At 35.3% G+C, this 14318-nt stretch overlaps 1 long non-coding RNA gene across 1 annotated transcript; it reads left to right on the top strand.

Moving 5' to 3' along the window:
• The first annotated feature begins 37 nt into the window (after positions 1 to 37).
• Positions 38 to 3042, top strand: LOC131258241 (uncharacterized). The gene is made up of 3 exons (XR_009178011.1): positions 38 to 242; positions 974 to 1058; positions 2968 to 3042. It is a non-coding gene; the product is annotated as an uncharacterized LOC131258241 (long non-coding RNA).
• The last annotated feature ends 11276 nt before the right edge of the window (positions 3043 to 14318 follow it).

Here is a 14318-nt window from a genome sequence, read left to right as displayed (position 1 = left end):
TTTATTTGTCCCATTTCTTTCTCTATGGATGAGTTGGCCCACGTGGTGATATGGTTGGATGACCTAAAATTGAAAATTGATGTTGCAGGACATGCCTCAACAATTGAAAGTGAGGCTTCGAGAAAGAGAGGAAGAGGATTGGCATAAGATTCAACACGTACCCTCCACTAACATACACGAATAAGATGTGGATATGGTGTTCTTGTGACTAGCAAATACGTGATCTCTCCAAAGCAAAGCGGGTGAGATTTGCTTCTTGTTGTTCTCTCTCTTCTTTATTGATGTTGTCAACAATAATCATTGCCATTTTAACTTCTAGTTTCGTTATCGCTATGTTATTGTCCTAATTTTTCAGTTTCTACAAGCAGGGCTACTGTTCGTATTTTTGGTGCACTGTTCATAGTGCGGGCCACAATGTCAGCATTTTGGGTCACTGAACAATGGGCCCACTTGTACAAACTGAAAATCAAAATAGTACTCTGTAATCCTTTGGACAGAACATTGCGTGATAACTGCTGTACGTCATGCATACCAACTATTGGATGAATTACCTCAAAAAACAGAACGTTTTGTGTGGATCTCACTTGTGAACCCATTCTTTCTCTATCAATGAAGAGGCCCACATGGCTGTATGGTTGGAAGACCATACCATTGATGCCCCATTGCATAAAAGTAGCACTGTTGTGACCATTGAAACTTTTCTTTCATCCTTATGTGTTTTTACACCATATAGATTTGATAAACTTCGGCCATTTTTTCTTGTAACCCTGTTTGAGGGACACCATTCGGATGATAAGGATGCAATTGCCAATGTGATTTTTAGACCGTCCAGCCACACAAGGGTCAAGGGTCCACCGGTGGGATGTTTCAAATCTTCAAAATATGCAATCGTGTGTACTTGCCTTATGCATAATTGTTTGAGCCAAGAATGGACCTCAACAACTAATCATCATTATATCAAATGCTTAGAGAGATGCATTGAGGTTGGAAAGTCTCGAGCTTGTGCAAGCCAACATAGGCATGTATGGAAGATGTGCAACATCCAAGCTGTCCATCAGGTGGGTCCCCACTTGTTGATGCCACAACCTAAAAATCAGGTGAGTCAATTCCATGGAAGGATCACCGAAAGCAGGGACCCCACACCCCAGGAATTCTGTGGAGCAAGACTCATTTTGGAGTTCCTCAATTCTAAGCACATCATATGACTTCAAAAGTTGCCGTATCTGATGTAGAGAGGGTCGCGGACAGTTACATGACCAAGATGGATCAGAAAAGGCCCGGTCAATGACAAAAGTGATCCGGACCGTCGGACCTTAAGTCAGGCATATCTCACAATCCGGAATGAGTTATCGGACGTGAAATATATGATTTTGGGGTAGAACGAGCTACTTTAGCCAACCAACCCGGCTATGCCAGATTGCCTGAGCCGGATTTGCGAAATACCACCGGATCGATGGTCGTTTCCCTATTTTAATTCCGTTTTTACTATAAATAGTAAGTTTTAGTTTGATTACAACTCTTCATCCGTTGGGCTTTAGGAGTTGCACCCAACGTGAAAAGATCTTAGAAAAATTAGGAGAACAACTTGGTGAAGCCAAATAGGACACTTACTATTTTTAGCGGAAAACCTTGAGCACTAGTAGACATCACAACCGTCTATAAATAGTAAGTTTACTATTTATAGTAAGTCACGAATTCTAGGAGTTTTAGTTGTAGTTTGAATCTGATTTCTTTCACATTGCTTGATATCCTTGTTTAAAGGGTTGTGAACTCGTTTTTATTTCATTCATTATTCAATTTCAAATTTATTAGAATTTATTTCTATTTTCTTGCTTTCTTTCCTCGTGGATTTGAGAAGTCTTTATGAGGAGTCTAGAGAAGTTCCGTGAATTCGGAATAATTATCTTCCTGAGGAAGACAGTGCTCGACCTCACGTCCTCCCCTGCGTCAGTATCTTAGACTATTGTTTGGAGTATCCTGATATTATCGAAATATCCCTGATATTATCTATATCTCTAGCTTGGCAATATCGCTAACACTAGTAGCAATAGCAATAACACTAGTAGTCTAAAAAATCCCAAGTACTGTCGATGTATTGCTAAGTATGGCCAATATTTTTGACTGTGTAAATTCCACATGTTGCTTGTATTGCCAGTGTATCCGTGATATTTTTATAATATTGCCAATATATCGATATCGCCAAAAATATTTTTATTTAAAAAAATTCATGTAATGTTTTTTATGGGTGCATGGTTGTACGCAGTGTTTAAAGACAACAATATGATTATATTGCGATATTATCATTATCACAACATGGGCAATATCAAAACCACAATCTTTCGTTTCATTTCCAGTTATCGAGGATTTCTCCATAAAATATCATGTGTTGTCAGTATTTTGAAATATTGATGAATGTTTGGATATATGGTTAGATGGATAGATGGATAAAGAGGATGAATGAGATGGTTGAACTGGTTTCTTATGATAGCAAATGCGATGGATAAAAGGGATGAATGAGATGGTTGAACTGGTTTCTTATGATAGCAAATGCTTTTAGGACCCATTAAATGAAAACTTATTATGTATACATTCTTTTTGTAATTTTTTATTTCTAAACATTCAAATGTGTATTTTACATTTCCTGAAGTTTCACTGAAAAATCCACTATTTTCCCATGTTTCCCTTTCGTATATTTCTAGTTATTGATATTATTTGAAATATCGATATTGCTTCCATATCTCTAGCCATCGAAACTTGCAGCAATGCTGTTACTTGGAACATTGTCTCAGACTAAAGTGATATCACATTTTTGTTGTATCTCAAATAAATTTAATTCATTTCCTTGGCCTCCCCTTTTATATGAAATTGAAACAATTACACACTTTCCATGGAAAATTACACTCTGAGAAAAGCTTACAGATTTTCTTCTTTTCATTTCTGATGTGTCTTTATCTATTGGAATTGCAGTATTTGATGCCTTGAAGTGGACAACAAGGGCATGGATCCTACATAGTGGGCCAAGTTTATCATCTAAATAGCAACGCTTATTTTGCCTATGTCTTCAGCATCATAAGTTTTGATTATATATTTGAAACGAAGGTAAATGAGAAGACTTTTTGTTCAAGTTTTGATTTTCAAAACATTGGTATTATGTGATTGTAGAAAGGGAATTAATAACTGTGACTTTGTTTGAGGAGAAATCCACTGAAAGTTTGTTCTATTTTATGGTTCCTATTTTGGCTACCTCATTTTTGAATAGCATAAGATATTTGGTTGATGTTTTCAAACTGTAGAATGAGAATGTTTGGATTTTTTTACCCCTTACCAATCTTCAGTGCTTCAATATAACAAAGAGTTACCGTAATGTTTGACTTGTATTAATGTATTAATCTTTGGATGTAAGATGCTTATTTAAAGTGGGAGCAACTATTTATAGTGTAGGCTCGGGGGTCCAAAATGCTTACATGGATGCAAAGCTGCTCATCAGGTGCAAGCCACTATATGGCTTTCCTTGTGCAGAATTTAGGTCTGTCCACTCATCTGATGGCCACACATTTACATTAAATGCTGACTGTCCACTTCTTCTGCATAGGTTTGGCTCCCCAGATCTATGACTAACCTGATTCTTGGACCCAAAGCATAAGTTTTGGGTGAGGTTAGTTAACTTTTAAAAAAAATTTAAAAAATAAATGGGTGAGGTTAGCAAAGACCACCTTGTGTGGAGCCTTGCCAACCACATGCACCAAAATAGCATAAGAGTGTAAGGTAAGAGTTTTCCATCAGATGGACCACTGTCTACAAAATAAATGGATGTCTAGAAGAGAACTGTATCAGCCATCCATTTCTTTTGTATATTGTCTCCAACCGAGAAGCAAAACTGCCTGATTTTTGCACAAGAACATCCAATCAATTTGGTTCATCTAATGGAATTATGGAAAGCTGGGATCTCATGTACATCTTTCATATTGTCATGTGCTGTTAGATGTGGGACGGGCACAGCTCCACACACCTGTGGGCTTAAGAAATAACTGTTTCAGGTTTACTTAATTTGGTATTGATATGTTCAATCCTTGTATATGATATTTTCCTTTACAGCATGTGCAACTCTTTAACTGTGGTAGCGTAATTTTTGTCATTGGTAGAGAACTCTTCAAGGAGCCAGTACATTTGGATTTGCTTGCAGTCAATCCATTCTTTGAAACGCCATATTAGTTCAGAATAGTAATTTCACATCCCAAGCTTAAATTTGGATTGTGTTAGTAATATTTCTATAATTTTACAAGTTCTCTTTTTGTTATGACCCAACCAAATCTAATCAGAAGTTCATTGCCATCCAATTTTTGGCCATCTTTTTTCCTTGACAATTAATATTTATATTCATTTCCTATCTGTCTTTGTAGGACATTGACCGTCAGATTAGAAGCTTCATTCTGTAAAGTTTTTGGCACATCTGCCATCTATGGCAAAGCTTATCAAATTAAAGTTTTTATCCCACAACTGCTAGCCCTACTTTTGTAAGTTGTAAGTTTATCGCGACACTTCAACCTAATGCACTAGGAACTTCTGTTTTCTTGATGATTAGTTTTAGGGGTTGGTCCGGTGTTTGGATAAGAAATTTCACCGTCAGTTACAATATAGCATAAGGTTACTTTCAGATGGAAGTCATTTGCAAATTAAAAAGTTACAGGTATCCAAACACCCAATTGAAATAACTATATGCTTCGACTACTTTTATCGATTCAAGCAAACAAATTCTAGCATTTGACTTCAGGTTTTACTTACAAATTTGATTTAGGAAATATTGTGATGACCACTAGACAGATGTGGAGAATGGTGGAATGGTGATTCAATAGTGATGAGATGTTTGGATGATATTTTCTAGCTGAGGATATCTGTATCTTTTGCAACCAATCATTCAATATGGTAAAATGTGCTAATATTCATTATGATATGTTCTCTACTTCAAATTACACAAATAATATCTATGTAATGTTTGATTATTTTCATGTATGCATGTCTGCATGTAATGCCCTAGTTAAAAATTGAAATGAGAAGCAGTTTCTTTTTATTTTCTAGGTTTCATACTCTACATCACTAATTTGCAGAGTGTGCTTTGGATTTTCATCTTGCATAAGTGGGGCCCATGGTTCAGGGATGTATATGGTTGTTATGATGGATCCTACTGTTGATAGAAAATGCATAGCTGGCCCCTTGCTAGAAGATCCTAGCCATTGGCTTTCTATGGCCTTTTCTTCGTTGAACGTGGATTGTTGGTGTTGAAAGGTTCCATCCGTTTTCTCAAGGTTTGGTTTGGGAAGGGACCCAATAGAACTGGGATTTAGGGCTGTCAACGGGTCAAGTTTGGGTTGGGTCCTACTGTACCCCATACCCAAGCTAACCAGGTTCAGGCACTTTCAAGCTTGGGTCTAGATCTCAAAGACCCAGACCTGGATCCAATCAGTGTCAGGTACCCACTGGGTCTTTGGGTTGAGGTTTCGAGTTGGGTTTGAGACAAATTAGCACATTTAAATGGCTGGGTCCACACAATGGATGGATTAGATCTCACACAAATACGCCACTTTGAGACGCTCATGGTGTGTAAATAGGTTCTATTATATGTGTGTGGCTTATGAAACACCATTTCTTTTGCTAGAAATGTGACATTTGAAGTGAATATATTGGGCTTGGGTTAACCCTAGCTGACCTGCCTGCACATATAGGTTATCAATGGGTTGGGCCAGAGGACCCGACTCAACTAGACGAAATTCAAAACAAAAGCACGAAGTAAAGTGTGATTTATTTATTATTATTTTTTACATATGTATGTATCCACTGTCTAAGCTGGATTGTTCATGGCCTAGTATTGTATGCCATTCTTAAACCTGAATTGGGTTGTGGTGGGTTAGGTTGTGTCCGTCAGCCGAACCCATTTACAATTAGATGGGTTAGGTCGGGTTGGGTTTGATCGTGCTTGATGATTTTTTTAAGTGGGTCTGGTTGTGTCAGAGGGTGAAAGGTCGTGTGAGGGTCATGGTTGCGCAAGATTTCTTGACCCTTCTTGACCCATTTATCAAAATGGATTGGGTTTGGGTTGACCCTGACCGGATCTGAACCCAACCCATTACTACTCCTAAATAGAAAAAATAGTCTAGGAATTCAAATTGCACGTATGGTAAATTTCGGTTGAAATGAGTAAAGCTAAAAATTGGTTTGCATTAGTAACATTTTTACAAGTCTACAACTCTTATTGGGTCCTGAACAACCAATTATCTAAACCGCACATCTATTGCGACCCTGTAATTGGATTGGTGGTTTGCAAATATATGCTGAAAACAGAACATGCCCTCTCTTCTCCTTAACTATTCAATCACAAGCCGCAGTTTGAACAGTTAGCATCGTATGATCAGTGCGATTTTTGGCAACATGACCCGTTGGGTGTTGGCTTTCCAAGGCTGTCAATTCTGGCAATCAACAACAATAGGCATCATATGGTGGAGTCTGCTACGCATGTGTAGATCCACTGCAAAGCTTTCTACCCTACGCTTAACAGAAAACACAAGTTGTGGGGCCCGCCAGAATGTGTGCATGACATCCAACTCTTCCATAAACTGGCCCTTGTCATGTTCTACTTGGCACCCAAAAGTAGAGCTGGGCACGGGACAACTCGACTCAACTAACTTGACTTGTTCGGACCTGACTTGATCTGAACCAAATGGGTGAGTCGGTCCGAATCAAGTAGACTTCACCTAATCCGAACTTAAACCAAATCGAGTTCAAGTTACCCAATAATCAACCCGAAACTTGATCCAGTCAGACTCGACTCGATTCGAAACTGACTCGACTCGGTTTCGAGTATATATATATAATAAAAAATCCCAACCTGATCCCAAACTCTCTCTTCCTCCCTCATCCTCCTCTTCCAATCCCGGCAACCACCCTCCCCTCTCTTTCTCCTCTCCACTCCCTCCCACCGACATCACCACCTCTCTCTCTCTCTCTCTCTCTCTCTCTCTCTCTCTCTCTCTCTCTCTCTCAATACAAATCGGTGCCAACTCTAACCGACTCGGTACTTTTTACCGGGTCGAACTCGGTCCGATTTAGTCCAGGCCAGACTCGGATTCAGATCAGTTTAGGCATGATAGACTCATACCGAGTCAAGTCAAGTTCGAGAAAGACCTATTTCAAAACCGGATCGAGTCGGGTCAGCCCTAACTCAGTCCGACTCGACTCGATGCCCAGCTCTACCCAAAAGTCGGGCCAGCTCAAAAACTTAGGTGGGCCATACCATTTAAAGTCAAGCCTCAAATCTCTAAAATCACATGGTGCTACAAACCTAAGCTTCGGAATGATCTTCCATTGGGGTCGTCCATCCTCCTGGGGTTTATATTCTGAATGGATTGGGTAGCATATAAATGTCAAGGTGGGCCAATAAAAATCTAAAAGCTAATTATTCCCCAGAATTTGGCCTACCTGAGTTTCGAATCAACCTGATTTCTAAGTTCCCAGGAGAACATGTGGTGTGCACGTGATGGGCGATGGATGTCATGCACACATCATGAACGACATAAGGTACAATGTACTTCATAAATTTTCGTGAAGTGCACATCACAATATCCCCACCAATGTATGGTACTTGTACACGATGATCATGACCATTGATCCGGTCATCATGTTGATAGGCCAAGGTGATCGAACATTGGAGTCCGTCCAACCATTGCCTGCTAATGGGCAGTTTACCATATATATATAGCAGAGGGACATTCATTGGAAAAAGAAAACTCACAATGGATCATGCGAACAAGGTTGCTTGCCATTGCAGTCTTTAAGCTATGGCCCATCCTCGAATTGGCTTACTTGATTAATGCTTGTGTCACACTCCGCTATTTTTAGGCGCGATGATGAGGATTATAATTATTTGTATTAATGAGCATATATTTCAAAGCACACAATCCGAAAATAAATAAATAGATAGATAAATAATGTTCAATGAATAAGTTTAGCAATAGCTCAATTAGTCTCCAACACTTATTCTGAAAATCAAATGGATAAATCAAGTAAATAAATCAAATAAATATTCTAAACTATCGGTAGATTTTCATTTTGGCTTAGATATGACTGTAACGAGACTCACAGTACCTGGTGGTGGGATCTTGGGGGTATACTTTGAAGACACGAGTCTGCAAGCGGCTCCCTTTGTCGACTTAATCTTTTTAATCTGAATGCCGCCTGGATCAAATTGATGAGCCGTCTTGCAAGGTGCCCTCATTTTATTTTTATTAGGGAATTGTCAAATGACCTATCTAAAGGGTGACGCCTCCCTCTATGGAGACTAAGAAGTTGAAATCTCTTTGAAACCCTGAATGATTAGTATCAGAACAATCCACATGAGGTAATGTTTAGCAAGTAATACTATATCATGAGTTATTTATCAAGTAGAAAATGCATATACCACATGTAATCACACATCTCATAGTGAAGGAATATAAACTAATTTAATTTTCTCACTGAAACAACATTTCAACAATTTAAAACTATATTTTTTTATAGACTTTTAAGGTCTACTCCATTCATGTCACACCCCGAAATTCAGATACAGAGTGTGAACCCTCAAACCCAAGTTTTAGCTCACAACTCGTATACTAAGTATACTTAAACTAGTAGATATGCTTACACAAATTTGCCTAGCTAGTAGTTCTACCATATATCTAAGTTTCATTTATACTCAACAGCATTTTATAATACCATCCATTCTAATCATCAATTATGAACATAGTTAAGGATCCTCCCATTTGGGGTCTTATGAAATGAAATAAACATTTGTCCAACAACTTAAAAGAAATAATTAACAATCTAGGAACATCAAATATAATTAAAGTAATAATCATGGTTGGTATAGGGTATGAACTTCTTCCTCTGTCAAGTAGGGCCACGTGTCTCTTAAGTCTTTTTCCGGCTCAATCACATACTCCTGTTCTTGAGCCACCGGCTCACCCTCAATCACATCTATACAATTTTACATCAATATCGGATAAACTGGACATGCTTAGTGAGAAGTCCCGACATGGTTCTTCACATCAAATTAGAATAGAATAACAATCACACAGAATATAAGTTAAGAAAGAAAATTTAAATATTATGCAATACATAAATGCATCAATGCATCAAGTGAGAATCCGTCCACTTGCTTAAGTTGAAAACCCGTCAACCCGTATCTACCTCTCGGTTGGCTTTTACAATTTACTAAGCATATGTAAGGCCCGCATCTACTCATTGACTAGGCTTCTACTAGTATAATGGGCTTTTGGTAACGATTCTACCAAGTATACCATGCGGAAAGATCCCCTAGAAATTTAGCACGTGTTGTGCATGCAAATGATAGATGCACAAAGTAGTAGTCGTGAATCATGCATTGTATAGATTATTCTGATTTTCAAATTTGAATCAACAATCACATACTATTTAGTAATATCATTATATCATTTAATTCATGTCCAATTAGTAATTCAACATATATGTTGCATCAATACAGTAACTCAGATAATTGATTATACTAACACATTAATCAAATCATATTATTATTACTATATTAAAATAGAAATCACATGTTCATCCAAATCAAATAAGAGTACATGACAACTACATTAGGATAAGTATACAACATATCAAATAATCAATCTATTTTAACTTGATGGAGGGGAAACACATTGGGATCACTCACCTTGATAAGGTAAAGATGATTCTGTGAACCAATGATTTAATTTGAATTAGGATTTCCTAAAATCATATAAATGAAAATTATTTTTTTTTTTTAATCTTACTAGTTCACATCATGGGGCCCACCTTTGATTGATCTAAATCCATTTAATATGTCTCATTTAAATGAATTCATAAATTAGAAAATAATATTTCAAACATTAAGGTGTTGTTAGAATTTACCCCTTGGAATTTCTGCAAATTTGGGTTGTTTTCAGTAAGAATCCTGAAAGCTAAATTTTCTGAAAGTTCAGGCGGCATTAATATTCTGAAATATTATACTAGAACCCATTGACTTTGCGGAAAATTCTATTTTAAAGCTGAAATTCTGAATTTTTATATAGTTTATGATAATTTACATGAATTTTTGGAGATTTATTTGCTTTGATAATTTAAGGTTCGAATTATCTTTGATAGATGGATCAAAGTCAATCATTGATTATCACTTGATTATTTTTAAGGGACAATCGATGATCATCTTGATCTGACTATCCATACCTTAGTTATAATTTTTAATGATCACATTGATTGGTCAATGCGGCTTACTAAATGGTTAGATTGATCATCAAATCTAGATGGCATCATCATCTGATATACGGATTTTGATAGTCGATCGTGATCAAGTCAGATCTCAACCATATAATGGTTCCACATAATGAATCAACATATGATTCATTATCTACAATTTCTTTAGATCGATGCAGCCCATCCAATGATTCGATCAGTCTAGAATTTAAGATTTTAATTTATTTTAATCTTAAGAATCTAATGAATGGTGATGATTTAATAACGCATTCATATTATGTCATATTATTCTCTATGCCAAGTTGTAACTTGCACAGAGAATTACTCTTTTGGTTTTAATTCAATTTCTTTAGATTAAGAAAGAATCTTGGTAGATTGATGATCGGTATGGTCCATTGAGGTTTCAAATTGGTCTGATTATTAAAAATATTATATAATTGAGTCTTAGAACACTCATAAACTGTGCAAATCATATTTATCGTTGTCCATTATGGAAAAATTTTCATCTTTTGCACATCAGCCTTAAAGCCATGCGCATCAGTGTACGTTTCCACATGGATAGATTAGACCTACACAACAAATGTTTGATTTATCCAATCCGTCCAATGTGTACATCAATGCCAAATTTACTACTGTAGAAAGAAAAGAAAAAAAAAACATTACTCTAACCTGAATAGATGAATTAAAAAAATAAAAAAACTCTCCTTTCCACTCTCCCTTTCATTTTTTTTCTACGAGTTTCTTTCTTTAGTTCTTTGAGTTTTAGTAGGATTCTTGCTCTCACACACTCTCTTTTTAATGAAGAGAATTCATTAAGAGAATACCAGATACGGGGATGATTTTGAATAAAGAGATATAAGATGAAGGATGGTGGATTTCTTTCTCACTCAAAATTAAAATTAAAAATTAAAAATTAAAAATTTAAAGTTTATTTTAAAAAAAAAAAATATGGGTGTTACATTCTACCCTCCTTAAAATAAAATCTCGTCCTCGAGATTTGAAAACTAGCATGTCAAATTTAGTTTTTTCTAATTTTAATGGCGTTGATCATGCTGATATTATCGATAGCTACATACACTGGATTGGTCTCTTAGTTTTTCTAGTGATGAATTTATAAATATGTAAAAAAAAAAATTAGAAACTAAGGTTTACAGAAGATTCAAAATTTTAGACAGTGAGGGTTGTCTAGAAACAAACGATTTTTTTTTTTAATCATAAAAAAACTAATTGAAAATTTATGAATTTATATATATATATATATATATATATATATATATATATATATATATATATATATATATATATATATATGTATGTATGTATGTATGTATGTATGTATGTATGTATGTATGTATGTATGTATGTATGTATGTATGTATGTATATATTACTTTTAAACTCAATTTATCAATATACGAACTAGCCTTTGAATCACCTCAATTGGACTTGTACTTAATTAGAATGATTTCCTGAAATCAGGTGATTTCCATTATCTACCAAAATGTGATGAGCAGAAATTCTTAAAATATTATGGGGTCCATATTTGCATTTCTAATAAGTTCAGATCATATTTCAATAAACTTACAAAGGGAACCTAAATTTTTATTTTTTTAATTTTTTTAAAAGTAAAGAAAAAATTCATTAAGTATGTGCTTATGATCCTATACGATGGAAATATTGGAATTTAGTACAGATTTATGGGTTTTTTTTTTTACTTAATAATTTTTTTTTAAAAAAAAAACTTAAACAAAATACATTAAATAAACATATTAATTTAACCAAAGGTAATAATCAAAATTAAAAACTCTGTTAGTTGAACCGACATGACATCGATTTGGACAAACTGATTATCCGTTTGATGATTACTGTTTTTATCACATTTTCTAGTACTTTGAGATTTCATATTAGTTTCAAAACTTTTATGAATATTTTATTATAAGTTCATTGTGTCTTTGTAAAATTTTACGTTATTCCGTTCATTATAGAAAAATTAAAAATTCTCATAGTCAAAATTGTCCAAAACGGATGAATTCTAACTAATTTGCACTAACTCCCCGAATCAATATAGTGTCTATCAGTTAAGATTTTTTAATTATTTTTATTTAAATTTATACTTATCTATCTTTGATTAGGATTTTGAATCATCTTTATCGGAGTTGTATTTTAATAGTTATGAGTTTTTGAATTCTAATAATTTCTGTTGTCCATTGTTGTCCAGCAAGACACTATTACTTATATTACCTTAAAATTCAACTAAGTCCAAATTCATATTTTGAAATTATATATATTCCAAGTAAATTTAGTTTCCACATTAAAATCATCAATAAGAAATCCTAGGTTGGGTTTCTAAATTTTACACATCACAACAATCAATGATCTTATGTATTGCATCTTTCGAAATGACCAGCGAAAATTTTCAAATTTAGACTGACAGACACATCATCATTTATGAAATTTTAACCTTTAAACCATAAATTAGAATTACTTAAAATTTAGAACATGGTAACTGACTCTCTAGTGGATTTTTATTTTATTTTATATATATATATATATAAAGGTTTAGATCAAAATCATTACATTTACTTAGGTTTTCATCTATGCTAAGGAGGAAAAATCATGTCGTCTAACAGTCATTTTTATCATCACAACATACTATTTTAATTTTTATAATTTTTATACAAGTTGGATTATCATAAAATTTTATGGGGTTGTCCAAGGGTATGTACATGACTTGTAGAAAAATTCAGAAATTTTTTGAAAAACAATTTGATTAAGTTTGATTAGGGACACTAAACTGATCCAGATTTTCAGTGTACAATGTGAAAAATTGTTAGAATATTAAAAACACCTTCCTCGGACCTTGAAATTTTGGGAAGACGTTGTCCTAAACCTAAAAAAGGTTCTAATGAGTTTAATATTTTAAATTATTTTTTTTTACCAAGCAATGGATGCCTAAATTAGGGTCTCTAATTTTAGGGAACCTACCAATCATTTTCCAACCATAACCCACATGTCATTTAATTAAAAAAAAAAAAAAAAATCTTTGATACCATTCTATCACGCCCTGAAATTTGGATATAGAGTATGCACCCTCAAACCCAATTTCGGCTCATGACTCAGTAGATTAATTTGATGCTCTTGTGCAAAAATCAGGCAATTTTGCTTCTCAGGTCGAAGACTATATAAAAGAAATGGATTGGCTGATACAATTTTCTTCTAGACATCCATTTGTTTTGTATACACTGGTTCATTTGATGAAAAGCTCTAACGTCACACGCTTATGCTATTTTGGTGCATGTGATTGGTAAAGCTCCACACAAGTGTGGTCTTTGCTAACCTCACCCAAAACTTTTTTTTTTTCAAAAGTTAACCTCCCCCAAACTAGACCGAACTTAACTTGGTCGGGATTCGGATCAGGGTGGATCTACTCGATCTGAATCTGACCCTGGCATTCGGTTCGAGTCGAGTCAGATCCACCGGATCGAGTCGGGTCCTGCCCAGCTCTATGTAAAACTACTCCTAAAACTTCTTACTTCACATGATGTGCCCTGTTGGATATTTGACCAGGTTGTTTTTTGTATTTTTACTTCATCCAAGTGAGTTATACTTGATTAATGGATTTGATGAAAGATAAACACCATAGTAGCCCAAAACACAAAACTTATCGTTTGTATGCCATCTCCATTGTTCCCTATGGTGTGGCCCACCTGAGCTGTGAATCTATTTGATTCTTTGCTTCGGATCCTAGAATCGAGGGCAGAACCCGGTGGGTGGAGGGGATTTTACATATTCAACATGCTGGGGCAAGCAAAACTGTGTTTTTTAAAATATAAATCCGGTGCTGCAACTTGCAAGGACTCACACCCAGGTTCATAGCTCAACTGGCAGACTGAGTGGGATACCTCGTTTCAACACAAGCTAACCCCCAAAAAAAAAAAAAAAAACTTGCAAGGACTCAGGTATTGTAACCTGAAGGATTCCTGTCGGGAGGTTTGCCCCAATTCGTCCTGACATGCTACAATAATAGGTATTGTAACCTGA

This window comes from Magnolia sinica, chromosome 10 (assembly GCF_029962835.1).
Source record: "Magnolia sinica isolate HGM2019 chromosome 10, MsV1, whole genome shotgun sequence".
Taxonomy (NCBI): Eukaryota; Viridiplantae; Streptophyta; class Magnoliopsida; order Magnoliales; family Magnoliaceae; genus Magnolia; species Magnolia sinica.
Note: the sequence above shows the minus strand (reverse complement) of the source record. Positions and strands in the feature narration are given on the sequence as shown.